The sequence below is a fragment of the Meriones unguiculatus genome, chromosome 14 (genome assembly GCF_030254825.1).
Source record: "Meriones unguiculatus strain TT.TT164.6M chromosome 14, Bangor_MerUng_6.1, whole genome shotgun sequence".
In the NCBI taxonomy this organism is placed as follows: domain Eukaryota; kingdom Metazoa; phylum Chordata; class Mammalia; order Rodentia; family Muridae; genus Meriones; species Meriones unguiculatus.
Window position 1 is genome coordinate 48,563,662 of NC_083361.1, and position 14,681 is coordinate 48,578,342.

Genomic DNA, 14,681 nt, shown 5'->3' on the forward strand with positions numbered 1-14,681 from the left:
GAGATAGACTCCTGGGCCTTGACAAGGAAGTTCAAAACTGTGCAGGAGGCATGTAGCTCATTCTGTCAAAGGTTCTGGGGAAACACAGAGGACAGGATTAAAGAGCCTTTCCCCTTTGACACCATATGAGAAAAATAGAGGTCAACACATTGCTTTTGGTGGGTGTCACTGGCCCCAAATCGGGTACCTGTGAATGTTCCCTGAACTTATGTATTTAATCTTTACAACAAGATTTGGTAAGAATAGAGAAAACATTCAAGAAAGCAAAATGACTTTTTTTCCTATCTAGATAAGATTTTTTCAACATCCTAATTTGCGGTTTTGTTCCTATGCTCCTCATGTTAACCCGCCTTTACACTTCCTCCTCCTGTTCCCTGTCTTCCATGTATGTTCCTCTCCATCTTACAGTGCCCAGTATTGAGCCTTCCAGTTGTCCTGCAATTGTCAATGCTCTGGAGGATTTTGTGATGTATGTCGCATGACCACCAGCTCCTTCCATATTTCCTTGGACAACAAAAAGCAAAACACAGGCCAAGCTACATTTTGGTCCATATACATCACCAGGTATCCCACAGGACATTGACAGGGACAGGAGTTGGGTTCTGTGTGCCTGATTCCTGAACCTTCTCTTCGTATCACCTCTCATGTCATGTTTCTTCAAATGAACTCAACACCACCCAGTTTCCAAGATGAAGGAAGGCATTGCATTTAATACCAAAAATATTCTTAGTTTTGTTTTTTTTTGTTCCGACAATGGACAACTAGATTTCTGGCTCAACATAATCCATAATCATTTATAAAAAGAATAAATATGGTTCATTGTCAGCTCTGTTTGAGTTTTCGAAAAATTTATGGCAATTCACCTGAATTTTAAGGGCAAGATTGCATGTTTCCATGCTACTTACAAGGAAGTGAAAACGCATGGGTGGTTCTCTTAGTATCCACGCCAGAGGATCATGGATAGATGAAATTTGTGAGGGTTATTGTTCTGTGCTCTAGGGGTCTAGACTCCTAACACCTTATCATCTTCCTTTGGGTTCCACACCTGTCAGGGCAGAAATAAGAGTTTAATTCTTTGAGCTTGAATGTCGATAAGGGAAGGAGCTGGGAGAAGGCTTTTCTTAGTACTTCTGGATATATTATTTAGAATTGGAAGCTTCAATGGTAGCTTCAAAAGAAAGTCAAATATGCCAATAACTTCACCCAACTGTTGGTTTTCCAAATGCACCTCAAAATACTAATGGTATTAGGTAGTATCCTTGTCACTTGCTTGGGTTGGGACTACCTAGCTAAGTCCCCTACAATGCCAGGGCCATAGCAAGTGTTCCACATCAAGAGGCAAGTCGAAGCCTAGGTTGTTTAGCCATGAGAGCGACGTTAAATAATTCTCATCTCTTGTGGTACACAGTAGGTAAATATTTAGTCAGGCGAGAATGCAGCCTGCCTACAAACAAAAGACACAATGGGAAGCAGCGTCACTTACCTGTCCTGCCAGAAGGGAAGCACCTCTCCAAGTTTTAGCCTGCAACATAATAAGTATGAAGGTTATCAGAAAAGGAAATGCGTCTAGGCAACCTTGACTTTCTAAAGTGTCCCGACCTTCAAGTCTGCCAGCAGTTCAGTCTTTCCCAGAACCAAATATTGAATTCATTTCCTCCCTTCCAATCCCCTCAGATTTTAGCCACTGTTGCAAGGATTTCTCTTCTTCTGATGACTTCCTCAGAAGCTATCTGTGAGAGCATCTTTGCCAGTGCCAACAGGCACATTGTGTACGCCTCTCAGTGGGCAGCGAGGAAGTTGGACAAAGCAAAGAAGAAGCAGTGCCTATAGCATTGCAGTATGGTCATTCTTAACTCCTCCTTTCTCAAAGTCAAAACGACCAAGTTGCACAGAGGTGAAAGTCAGTAAGCCCAATGGTATCTTTGAGATTTCAGGATGTCATTGAAATTTGTCCTCTGTGCATGGAATTCTCTCCTTGTTTATCCAACAGAGTGTTCCATAATTGACTTTAGATTTCTTCCCTGGCATGCAACCTCATCTTGGAAGATAGGGGAATCCAAAGGTACCTTTTTGTCTACATGTATGTTACCATGTCTCGATTCATGCAACTCAAGTCTTCCACTTGGAAGAGCGTTGGAATCATCTACCCTGCTTCCGGTTAAATCTGATGAAAAGAAGATGTTTTCTTCGCACTAGCTGACTAGCCCGTGGTCAAATACACTGGGTTGCTTTTTATCGAGTATGTTGTACTACACATCTGAGATTACATGATGTCCTTGATTGGATATTCAAGCTTCAACCATGGCTGTAGAAATTGTGTATCCAGCAAGTGTTACCAAGTGTCCTATGCTCCAGCTTCGTAAAAGTCTGTTAGTAGTAAGATATATATATATATATATACATATATGTGTGTGTCAGTTCTGAATTAATTATGTTCATCATGAGGATGTTAAGAAGATTCAGTGTGTGGTTCTTTCTTGTTTCATTGAAGAGTTAGCGCATCTGATCCATTATCAGGACTGTGGGTCTACCAGCTAGCAACATGTTCTTTAGAAATATCCTTCCTTGTTACATAAAGGAATAGTTGTTTTCATAGATCTTGGGTAACATGCAAATTTTGTTAGAATAGATGATTTGCATCTGTGTGAGAGCGGCAATCAGAGGATGAATGTACCCAGGAGGAAAACAGAAACAACAACAACAAATAACAGAAAGCAAAGCCCAATTGTCATTTCTCATGATGGATCAACTGAGATGGTTTCCATGCGAGAGAGAGATAGGTAAACACAACATGCTCTGGAAGATTTTGGGAGCTAAGACATAAATGATGAACACCAATAAAACTAGGGAATGTCTCCAACAGGTGCACTGGCTTCTCACCTAGCCATTATTATCTAGAATTTACCCAGCCTCCAACAGGAAAGACCATTTCAATTTTCCCTCTATATAAATTGAATGATCCTTTAATTATTAGTTATACGTCAGCCTTTACACAACTTTGGGTAAAGTGCGAGGGCAGTCCTTGTCCTCCAATATTCTTGGGACTACTGGCATGAGCCCTAACCTCCCCTCCTGACACTTTACCACATATGTGCAAGGGTACATCGCCGGAGACTAGGAATGAGCAGCACGTTCTTACATATAATTCATCAGTTCTTACATATTTTTTGAGTACGTCATTTGCACCGACAGTCATCTCTACTTGATATATGTGCCTACTCCTATAGTAAAGGTTGTCTCCCTATCACTTGGAATCATTTCTATCTCTTTGTAAATAGAAAGCAATGAAGATTGTATCAAACCAAGTATGGGTACTGTTATGAGGCCTTTTTCGAAAAATCTCAGAATCTGATGCCATACTGCACAGTTCTCATCCTCTCTGAAGAGGGAAGAGTGCAAGGCAAGCTCTGAAATCCTCATGGTTCTCACGAGGACCTCATATCTGGACCTCAGATCGCATCTGTTCAAGTCAGTCAACGTCCTCAGAGACCTGTTGTCATCATAGATCCAGAAAGGCCTTCGCTCAACACATGAGTTTTCACCTACCAAGTGAAACCCCAGAGAGCTAGACTCCTGGCCCTTGACAAGGAAGTTCAAAACTGTGCAGGAGGCATGTAGCTCATTCTGTCAAAGGTTCTGGGGAAACACAGAGGACAGGATTAAAGAGCCTTTCCCCTTTGACGCCATATGAGAAAAATAGAGGTCAACACATTGCCTTTGGTGGGTGTCACTGGCCCCAAATCGGGTACCTGTGAATGTTCCCTGAACTTATGTATTTAATCTTTACAACAAAGATTTGGTAAGAATAGAGAAAACATTCAAGAAAGCAAAATGACTTTTTTTCCTATCTAGATAAGATTTTTTCAACATCCTAATTTGCGGTTTTGATCCTATGCTCCTCATGTTAACCCGCCTTTACACTTCCTCCTCCTGTTCCCTGTCTTCCATGTATGTTCCTCTCCATCTTACAGTGCCCAGTATTGAGCCTTCCAGTTGTCCTGCAATTGTCAATGCTCTGGAGGATTTGTGATGTATGTCGCATGACCACCAGCTCCTTCCATATTTCCTTGGACAACAAAAAGCAAAACACAGGCCAAGCTACATTTTGGTCCATATACATCACCAGGTATCCCACAGGACATTGACAGGGACAGGAGTTGGGTTCTGTGTGCCTGATTCCTGAACCTTCTCTTCGTATCACCTCTCATGTCATGTTTCTTCAAATGAACTCAACACCACCCAGTTTCCAAGATGAAGGAAGGCATTGCATTTAATACCAAAAATATTCTTAGTTTTGTTTTTTTTTGTTCCGACAATGGACAACTAGATTTCTGGCTCAACATAATCCATAATCATTTATAAAAAGAATAAATATGGTTCATTGTCAGCTCTGTTTGAGTTTTCGAAAAATTTATGGCAATTCACCTGAATTTTAAGGGCAAGATTGCATGTTTCCATGCTACTTACAAGGAAGTGAAAACGCATGGGTGGCTCTCTTAGTATCCACGCCAGAGGATCAAGGATAGATGAAATTTGTGAGGGTTATTGTTCTGTGCTCTAGGGGTCTAGACTCCTAACACCTTATCATCTTCCTATGGGTTCCACACCTGTCAGGGCAGAAATAAGAGTTTAATTCTTTGAGCTTGAATGTCATTAAGGGAAGGAGCTGGGAGAAGGCTTTTCTTAGTACTTCTGGATATATTATTTAGAATTGGAAGCTTCAATGGTAGCTTCAAAAGAAAGTCAAATATGCCAATAACTTCACCCAACTGTTGGTTTTCCAAATGCACCTCAAAATACTAATGGTATTAGGTAGTATCCTTGTCACTTGCTTGGGTTGGGACTACATAGCTAAGTCCCCTACAATGCCAGGGCCATAGCAAGTGTTCCACATCAAGAGGCAAGTCGAAGCCTAGGTTGTTTAGCCATGAGAGCGACGTTAAATAATTCTCATCTCTTGTGGTACACAGTAGGTAAATATTTAGTCAGGCGAGAATGCAGCCTGCCTACAAACAAAAGACACAATGGGAAGCAGCGTCACTTACCTGTCCTGCCAGAAGGGAATCACCTCTCCAAGTTTTAGCCTGCAACATAATAAGTGTGAAGGTTATCAGAAAAGGAAATGCGTCTAGGCAACCTTGACTTTCTAAAGTGTCCCGACCTTCAAGTCTGCCAGCAGTTGAGTCTTTCCCAGAACCAACTATTGAATTCATTTCCTCCCTTCCAATCCCCTCAGATTTTAGCCACTGTGGCAAGGATTTCTCTTCTTCTGATGACTTCCTCAGAAGCTATCTGTGAGAGCATCTTTGCCAGTGCCAACAGGCACATTGTGTACGCCTCTCAGTGGGCAGCGAGGAAGTTGGACAAAGCAAAGAAGAAGCAGTGCCTATAGCATTGCAGTATGGTCATTCTTAACTCCTCCTTTCTCAAAGTCAAAACGACCAAGTTGCACAGAGGTGAAAGTCAGTAAGCCCAATGGTATCTTTGAGATTTCAGGATGTCATTGAAATTTGTCCTCTGTGCATGGAATTCTCTCCTTGTTTATCCAACAGAGTGTTCCATAATTGACTTTAGATTTCTTCCCTGCCATGCAACCTCATCTTGGAAGATAGGGGAATCCAAAGGTACCTTTTTGTCTACATGTATGTTACCATGTCTCGATTCATGCAACTCAAGTCTTCCACTTGGAAGAGCGTTGGAATCATCTACCCTGCTTCCGGTTAAATCTGATGAAAAGAAGATGTTTTCTACACACTAACTGACTAGCCCGTGGTCAAATACACTGGGTTGCTTTTTATCGAGTATGTTGTACTACACATCTGAGATTACATGATGTCCTTGATTGGATATTCAAGCTTCAACCATGGCTGTAGAAATTGTGTATCCAGCAAGTGTTACCAAGAGTCCTATGCTCCAGCTTCGTAAAAGTCTGTTAGTAGTAAGATATATATATATACATATATGTGTGTGTCAGTTGTGAATTAATTGTGTTCATCATGAGGATGTTAAGAAGATTCAGTGTGTGGTTCTTTCTTGTTTCATTGAAGAGTTAGTGCATCTGATCCATTATCAGGATTGTGGGTCTACCAGCTAGCAACATGTTCTTTAGAAATATCTTTCCTTGTTTCATAAAGGAATAGTTGTTTTCATAGTTGTTATCCAATAGATCTTGGGTAACACGCAAATTTTGTTAGAATAGATGATTTGCATCTGTGTGAGAGCGGCAATAAGAGGATGAATGTACCCAAAAGGAAAAGAAAAACAACAACAACAAGTAACAGAAAGCAAAGCCCAATTGTCATTTCTCATGATGGATCAACTGAGATGGTTTCCATGCGAGAAAGAGATAGGTAAACACAACATGCTCTGGAAGATTTTGGCAGCTAAGACATAAATGATGAACACCAATAAAACTAGGGAATGTCTCCAACAGGTGCCCTGGCTTCTCACCTAGCCATTATTATCTAGAATTTACCCAGCCTCCAACAGGAAAGACCATTTCAATTTTCCCTCTATATAAATTGAATGATCCTTTAATTATTAGTTATACGTCAGCCTTTACACAACTTTGGGAAAAGTGCGAGGGCAGTCATTGTCCTCCAATATTCTTGGGACTACTGGCATGAGCCCTAACCTCCCAGCCTGACACTTTACCACATATGTGCAAGGGTACATCGCCGGAGACTAGGAATGAGCAGCACGTTCGAATTCATCAGTTCTTACATATTTTTTGAGTACGTCATTTGCACCTACAGTCATCTCTACCTGATATATGTGCCTACTCCTATAGTAAAGGTTGTCTCCCTATCACTTGGAATCATTTCTATCTCTTTGAAAATAGAAAGCAATGAAGATTGTATCAAACCAAGTATGGGTATTGTTATGAGGCCTTTTTCGAAAAATCTCAGAATCTGATGCCATACTGCACAGTTCTCATCCTCTCTGAAGAGGGAAGAGTGCAAGGCAGGCTCTGAACTCCTCATGGGTCTCACGAGGACCTCATATCTGGACCTCAGATCGCATCTGTTCAAGTCAGTCAACGTCCTCAGAGACCTGTTGTCATCATAGATCCAGAAAGGCCTTCGCTCAACACATGAGTTTTCACCTACCAAGTGAAATCCCAGAGAGCTAGACTCCTGGGCCTTGACAAGGAAGTTCAAAACTGTGCAGGAGGCATGTAGCTCATTCTGTCAAAGGTTCTGGGGAAACACAGAGGACAGGATTAAAGAGCCTTTCCCCTTTGACACCATATGAGAAAAATAGAGGTCAACACATTGCCTTTGGTGGGTGTCACTGGCCCCAAATCGGGTACCTGTGAATGTTCCTTGAATTTATGTATTTAATCTTTACAACAAAGATTTGGTAAGAATAGAAAAAACATTCAAGAAAGCAAAATGACTTTTTTCCTATCTAGATAAGATTTTTTCAACATCCTAATTTGCGGTTTTGATTCTATGCTCATCATGTTAACCCGCCTTTACACTTCCTCCTCAGGTTCCCTGTCTTCCATGTATGTTCCTCTCCATCTTACAGTGCACAGTATTGAGCCTTCCAGTTGTCCTGCAATTGTCAATGCTCTGGAGGATTTTGTGATGTATGTCGCATGACCACCAGCTCCTTCCATATTTCCTTGGACAACAAAAAGCAACACACAGGCCAAGCTATATTTTGGTCCATATACATCACCAGGTATCCCACAGGACATTGACAGGGACAGGAGTTGGGTTCTGTGTGCCTGATTCCTGAACCTTCTCTTCTTATCACCTCTCATGTCATGTTTCTTCAAATGAACTCAACACCACCCAGGTTCCAAGATGAAGGAAGCCATTGCATTTAATACCAAAAATATTCTTAGTTTTGTTTTGTTTTGTTCTGACAATGGACAACTAGATTTCTGGCTCAACATAATCCATAATCATTTATAAAAAGAAAAAATATGGTTCCTTGTCAGCTCTGTTTGGGTTTTTGAAAACTTTATGGCAATTCACCTGAATTTTAGAGGGCAAGATTGCATGTTTCCATGCTACTTACAAGGAAGTGAAAACGCATGGGTTGCTCTCTTAGTATCCACGCCAGAGGATCAAGGATAGATGAAATTTGTGAGGGTTATTGTTCTGTGCTCTAGGGGTCTAGACTCCTAACACCCTATCATCTTCCTTTGGGTTCCACACCTGTCAGGGCAGAAATAAGAGTTTAATTCTTTGAGCTTGAATGTCGATAAGGGAAGGAGCTGGGAGAAGGCTTTTCTTAGTACTTCTGGATATATTATTTAGAATTAGAAGCTTCAATGGTAGCTTCAAAAGAAAGTCAAATATGCCAATAACTTCACCTAACTGTTGGTTTTCCAAATGCACCTCAAAATACTAATGGTATTAGTTAGTATCCTTGTCACTTGCTTGGGTTTGGTCTACCTAGCTAAGTCCCCTACAATGCCAGGGCCATAGCAAGTGTTCCACCATCAATAGGCAAGATGAAGCCTAGGTTGTTTAGCCATGAGAGGGACGTTAAATAAATCTCATCTCTTGTGGTACACAGTAGGTAAATATTTCGTCAGCGAGAATGCAGCCTGTCTACAAACAAAAGACACAATGGGAAGCAGCGTCACTTACCTGTCCTGCCAGAAGGGAAGCACCTCTCCAAGTTTTAGCCTGCAACATAATAAGTATGAAGGTTATCAGAAAAAGAAATGCGTCTAGGCAACCTTGACTTTCTAAAGTGTCCCGACCCTCAAGTCTGCCAGCAGTTCAGTCTTTCCTAGAACCAACTATTGAATTAATTTCCTCCCTTCAAATCCCCTCAGATTTTAGCCACTGTGGCAAGGATTTCTCTTCTTCTGATGACTTCCTCAGAAGCTGTCTGTGAGAGCATCTTTGCCAGTGCCAACAGGCACATTGTGTACGCCTCTCAGTGGGCAGCGAGGAAGTTGGACAAAGCAAAGAAGAAGCAGTGCCTATAGCATTGCAGTATGGTCATTCTTAACTCCTCCTTTCTCAAAGTCAAAACGACCAAGTTGCACAGAGGTGAAAGTCAGTAAGCCCAATGGTATCTTTGAGATTTCAGGATGTCATTGAAATTTGTCCTCTGTGCATGGAATTCTCTCCTTGTTTATCCAACAGAGTGTTCCATAATTGATTTTAGATTTCTTCCCTGCCATGCAACCTCATCTTGGAAGATAGGGGAATCCAAAGGTACCTTTTTGTCTACATGTATGTTACCATGTCTCGATTCATGCAACTCAAGTCTTCCACTTGGAAGAGCGTTGGAATCATCTACCCTGCTTCCGGTTAAATCTGATGAAAAGAAGATGTTTTCTACACACTAACTGACTAGCCCGTGGTCAAATACACTGGGTTGCTTTTTATCGAGTATGTTGTACTACACATCTGAGATTACATGATGTCCTTGATTGGATATTCAAGCTTCAACCATGGCTGTAGAAATTGTGTATCCAGCAAGTGTTACCAAGAGTCCTATGCTCCAGCTTCGTAAAAGTCTGTTAGTAGTAAGATATATATATATACATATATGTGTGTGTCAGTTGTGAATTAATTGTGTTCATCATGAGGATGTTAAGAAGATTCAGTGTGTGGTTCTTTCTTGTTTCATTGAAGAGTTAGTGCATCTGATCCATTATCAGGATTGTGGGTCTACCAGCTAGCAACATGTTCTTTAGAAATATCTTTCCTTGTTTCATAAAGGAATAGTTGTTTTCATAGTTGTTATCCAATAGATCTTGGGTAACACGCAAATTTTGTTAGAATAGATGATTTGCATCTGTGTGAGAGCGGCAATAAGAGGATGAATGTACCCAAAAGGAAAAGAAAAACAACAACAACAAGTAACAGAAAGCAAAGCCCAATTGTCATTTCTCATGATGGATCAACTGAGATGGTTTCCATGCGAGAAAGAGATAGGTAAACACAACATGCTCTGGAAGATTTTGGCAGCTAAGACATAAATGATGAACACCAATAAAACTAGGGAATGTCTCCAACAGGTGCCCTGGCTTCTCACCTAGCCATTATTATCTAGAATTTACCCAGCCTCCAACAGGAAAGACCATTTCAATTTTCCCTCTATATAAATTGAATGATCCTTTAATTATTAGTTATACGTCAGCCTTTACACAACTTTGGGAAAAGTGCGAGGGCAGTCATTGTCCTCCAATATTCTTGGGACTACTGGCATGAGCCCTAACCTCCCAGCCTGACACTTTACCACATATGTGCAAGGGTACATCGCCGGAGACTAGGAATGAGCAGCACGTTCGAATTCATCAGTTCTTACATATTTTTTGAGTACGTCATTTGCACCTACAGTCATCTCTACCTGATATATGTGCCTACTCCTATAGTAAAGGTTGTCTCCCTATCACTTGGAATCATTTCTATCTCTTTGAAAATAGAAAGCAATGAAGATTGTATCAAACCAAGTATGGGTATTGTTATGAGGCCTTTTTCGAAAAATCTCAGAATCTGATGCCATACTGCACAGTTCTCATCCTCTCTGAAGAGGGAAGAGTGCAAGGCAGGCTCTGAACTCCTCATGGGTCTCACGAGGACCTCATATCTGGACCTCAGATCGCATCTGTTCAAGTCAGTCAACATCCTCAGAGACCTGTTGTCATCATAGATCCAGAAAGGCCTTCGCTCAACACATGAGTTTTCACCTACCAAGTGAAATCCCAGAGAGCTAGACTCCTGGGCCTTGACAAGGAAGTTCAAAACTGTGCAGGAGGCATGTAGCTCATTCTGTCAAAGGTTCTGGGGAAACACAGAGGACAGGATTAAAGAGCCTTTCCCCTTTGACACCATATGAGAAAAATAGAGGTCAACACATTGCCTTTGGTGGGTGTCACTGGCCCCAAATCGGGTACCTGTGAATGTTCCTTGAATTTATGTATTTAATCTTTACAACAAAGATTTGGTAAGAATAGAAAAAACATTCAAGAAAGCAAAATGACTTTTTTCCTATCTAGATAAGATTTTTTCAACATCCTAATTTGCGGTTTTGATTCTATGCTCATCATGTTAACCCGCCTTTACACTTCCTCCTCAGGTTCCCTGTCTTACATGTATGTTCCTCTCCATCTTACAGTGCACAGTATTGAGCCTTCCAGTTGTCCTGCAATTGTCAATGCTCTGGAGGATTTTGTGATGTATGTCGCATGACCACCAGCTCCTTCCATATTTCCTTGGACAACAAAAAGCAACACACAGGCCAAGCTATATTTTGGTCCATATACATCACCAGGTATCCCACAGGACATTGACAGGGACAGGAGTTGGGTTCTGTGTGCCTGATTCCTGAACCTTCTCTTCTTATCACCTCTCATGTCATGTTTCTTCAAATGAACTCAACACCACCCAGGTTCCAAGATGAAGGAAGCCATTGCATTTAATACCAAAAATATTCTTAGTTTTGTTTTGTTTTGTTCTGACAATGGACAACTAGATTTCTGGCTCAACATAATCCATAATCATTTATAAAAAGAAAAAATATGGTTCCTTGTCAGCTCTGTTTGGGTTTTTGAAAACTTTATGGCAATTCACCTGAATTTTAGAGGGCAAGATTGCATGTTTCCATGCTACTTACAAGGAAGTGAAAACGCATGGGTTGCTCTCTTAGTATCCACGCCAGAGGATCAAGGATAGATGAAATTTGTGAGGGTTATTGTTCTGTGCTCTAGGGGTCTAGACTCCTAACACCCTATCATCTTCCTTTGGGTTCCACACCTGTCAGGGCAGAAATAAGAGTTTAATTCTTTGAGCTTGAATGTCGATAAGGGAAGGAGCTGGGAGAAGGCTTTTCTTAGTACTTCTGGATATATTATTTAGAATTAGAAGCTTCAATGGTAGCTTCAAAAGAAAGTCAAATATGCCAATAACTTCACCTAACTGTTGGTTTTCCAAATGCACCTCAAAATACTAATGGTATTAGTTAGTATCCTTGTCACTTGCTTGGGTTTGGTCTACCTAGCTAAGTCCCCTACAATGCCAGGGCCATAGCAAGTGTTCCACCATCAATAGGCAAGATGAAGCCTAGGTTGTTTAGCCATGAGAGGGACGTTAAATAAATCTCATCTCTTGTGGTACACAGTAGGTAAATATTTCGTCAGCGAGAATGCAGCCTGTCTACAAACAAAAGACACAATGGGAAGCAGCGTCACTTACCTGTCCTGCCAGAAGGGAAGCACCTCTCCAAGTTTTAGCCTGCAACATAATAAGTATGAAGGTTATCAGAAAAAGAAATGCGTCTAGGCAACCTTGACTTTCTAAAGTGTCCCGACCCTCAAGTCTGCCAGCAGTTCAGTCTTTCCTAGAACCAACTATTGAATTAATTTCCTCCCTTCAAATCCCCTCAGATTTTAGCCACTGTGGCGAGGATTTCTCTTCTTCTGATGACTTCCTCAGAAGCTGTCTGTGAGAGCATCTTTGCCAGTGCCAGCAGGCACAGTGTGGACGCCTCTCAGTGGGCAGCGAGGAAGTTGGACAAAGCAAAGAAGAAGCAGTGAGTATAGCATTGCAGTATGGTCATTCTTAACTCCTCCTTTCTCAAAGTCAAAACGACCAAGTTGCACAGAGGTGAAAGTCAGTAAGCCCAATGGTATCTTTGAGATTTCAGGGTGTCATTGAAATTTGTCCTCTGTGCATGGAATTCTCTCCTTGTTTATCCAACAGAGTGTTCCATAATTGACTTTAGATTTCTTCCCTGCCATGCAACCTCATCTTGGAAGAGAGGGGAATCCAAAGGTACCTTTTTGTCTACATGTATGTTACCATGTCTCGATTCATAAAAACTCAAGTCTTCCACTTGGAAGAGCATTGGAATCATCTACCATGCTTCAGGTTAAATCTGATGAAAAGAAGATGTTTTCTACGCACTAACTGACTAGCCCGTGGTCAAATACACATGGGTTGCTTTTTATCGAGTATGTTGTACTACACATCTGAGATTACATGATGTCCTTGATTGGATATTCAAGCTTCAAACATGGCTTTAGAAATTGTGTATCCAGCAAGTGTTACCAAGAGTCCTACGCTACAGCTTCGTAAAAGTCTGTTAGTAGTAAGATATATATATATATATATATATATATATATATATATATATATATGTGTGTGTGTCAGTTCTGAATTAATTGTGTTCATCATGAGGATGTTAAGAAGATTCAGTGTGTGGTTCTTTCTTGTTTCATTGAAGAGATAGCGCATCTGATCCATTATCAGGATTGTGGGTCTACCAGCTAGCAACATGTTCTTTAGAAATATCTTTCCTTGTTTCATAAAGGAATAGTTGTTTTCATAGATCTTGGGTAACACGCAAATTTTGTTAGAATAGATGATTTGCATCTGTGTGAGAGCGGCAATAAGAGGATGAATGTACCCAGGAGGAAAAGAAAAACAACAACAACAAGTAACAGAAAGCAAAGCCCAATTGTCATTTCTCATGATGGATCAACTGAGATGGTTTCCATGCGAGAAAGAGATAGGTAAACACAACATGCTCTGGAAGATTTTGGCAGCTAAGACATAAATGATGAACACCAATAAAACTAGGGAATGTCTCAAACAGGTGCCCTGGTTTCTCACCTAGCCATTATTATCTAGAATTTACCCAGCCTCCAACAGGAAAGACCATTTCAATTTTCCCTCTATATAAATTGAATGATCCTTTAATTATTAGTTATACGTCAGCCTTTACACAACTTTGGGATAAGTGCGAGGGCAGTCATTGTCCTCCAATATTCTTGGGACTACTGGCATGAGCCCTAACCTCCCAGCCTGACACTTTACCACATATGTGCAAGGGTACATCGCCGGAGACTAGGAATGAGCAGCACGTTCGAATTCATCAGTTCTTACATATTTTTTGAGTACGTCATTTGCACCTACAGTCATCTCTACCTGATATATGTGCCTACTCCTATAGTAAAGGTTGTCTCCCTATCACTTGGAATCATTTCTATCTCTTTGAAAATAGAAAGCAATGAAGATTGTATCAAACCAAGTATGGGTATTGTTATGAGGCCTTTTTCGAAAAATCTCAGAATCTGATGCCATACTGCACAGTTCTCATCCTCTCTGAAGAGGGAAGAGTGCAAGGCAGGCTCTGAAATCCTCATGAGTCTCACGAGGACCTCATATCTGGACCTCAGATCGCATCTGTTCAAGTCAGTCAACGTCCTCCGAGACCTGTTGTCATCATAGATCCAGAAAGGCCTTTGCTCAACACATGAGTTTTCACCTACCAAGTGAAATCCCAGAGAGCTAGACTCCTGGGCCTTGACAAGGAAGTTCAAAACTGTGCAGGAGGCATGTAGCTCATTCTGTCAAAGATTCTGGGGAAACACAGAGGACAGGATTAAAGAGCCTTTCCCCTTTGACACCATATGAGAAAAATAGAGGTCAACACATTGCCTTTGGTGGGTGTCACTGGCCCCAAATAGGGTACCTGTGAATGTTCCTTGAATTTATGTATTTAATCTTTACAACAAAGATTTGGTAAGAATAGAGAAAACATTCAAGAAAGCAAAATGACTTTTTTCCTATCTAGATAAGATTTTTCAACATCCTAATTTGTGGTTTTGATTCTATGCTCGTCATGTTAACCCGCCTTTACACTTCCTCCTCAGGTTCCCTGTCTTCCATGTATGTTCCTCTCCATCTTACAGTGAACAG

General features: G+C 41.0%; 4 non-coding genes across 4 annotated transcripts; all 4 read right to left on the reverse strand.

Annotated features, from left to right (window-relative positions):
• Positions 1-3,444: 3,444 nt before the first annotated feature.
• Positions 3,445-3,509, reverse strand: LOC132647843 (small nucleolar RNA SNORD109A). Its single transcript, XR_009586183.1, has one exon. It is a non-coding gene; the product is annotated as a small nucleolar RNA SNORD109A (small nucleolar RNA).
• A 3,498-nt stretch (positions 3,510-7,007) lies between these two features.
• LOC132647844 (small nucleolar RNA SNORD109A) lies at positions 7,008-7,072 on the reverse strand. Its single transcript, XR_009586184.1, has one exon. It is a non-coding gene; the product is annotated as a small nucleolar RNA SNORD109A (small nucleolar RNA).
• A 3,499-nt stretch (positions 7,073-10,571) lies between these two features.
• LOC132647769 (small nucleolar RNA SNORD109A) lies at positions 10,572-10,636 on the reverse strand. Its single transcript, XR_009586112.1, has one exon. It is a non-coding gene; the product is annotated as a small nucleolar RNA SNORD109A (small nucleolar RNA).
• Positions 10,637-14,149: 3,513 nt separating this feature from the next.
• Positions 14,150-14,214, reverse strand: LOC132647381 (small nucleolar RNA SNORD109A). The gene has a single exon (XR_009585749.1). It is a non-coding gene; the product is annotated as a small nucleolar RNA SNORD109A (small nucleolar RNA).
• Between the last annotated feature and the right edge of the window lie 467 nt (positions 14,215-14,681).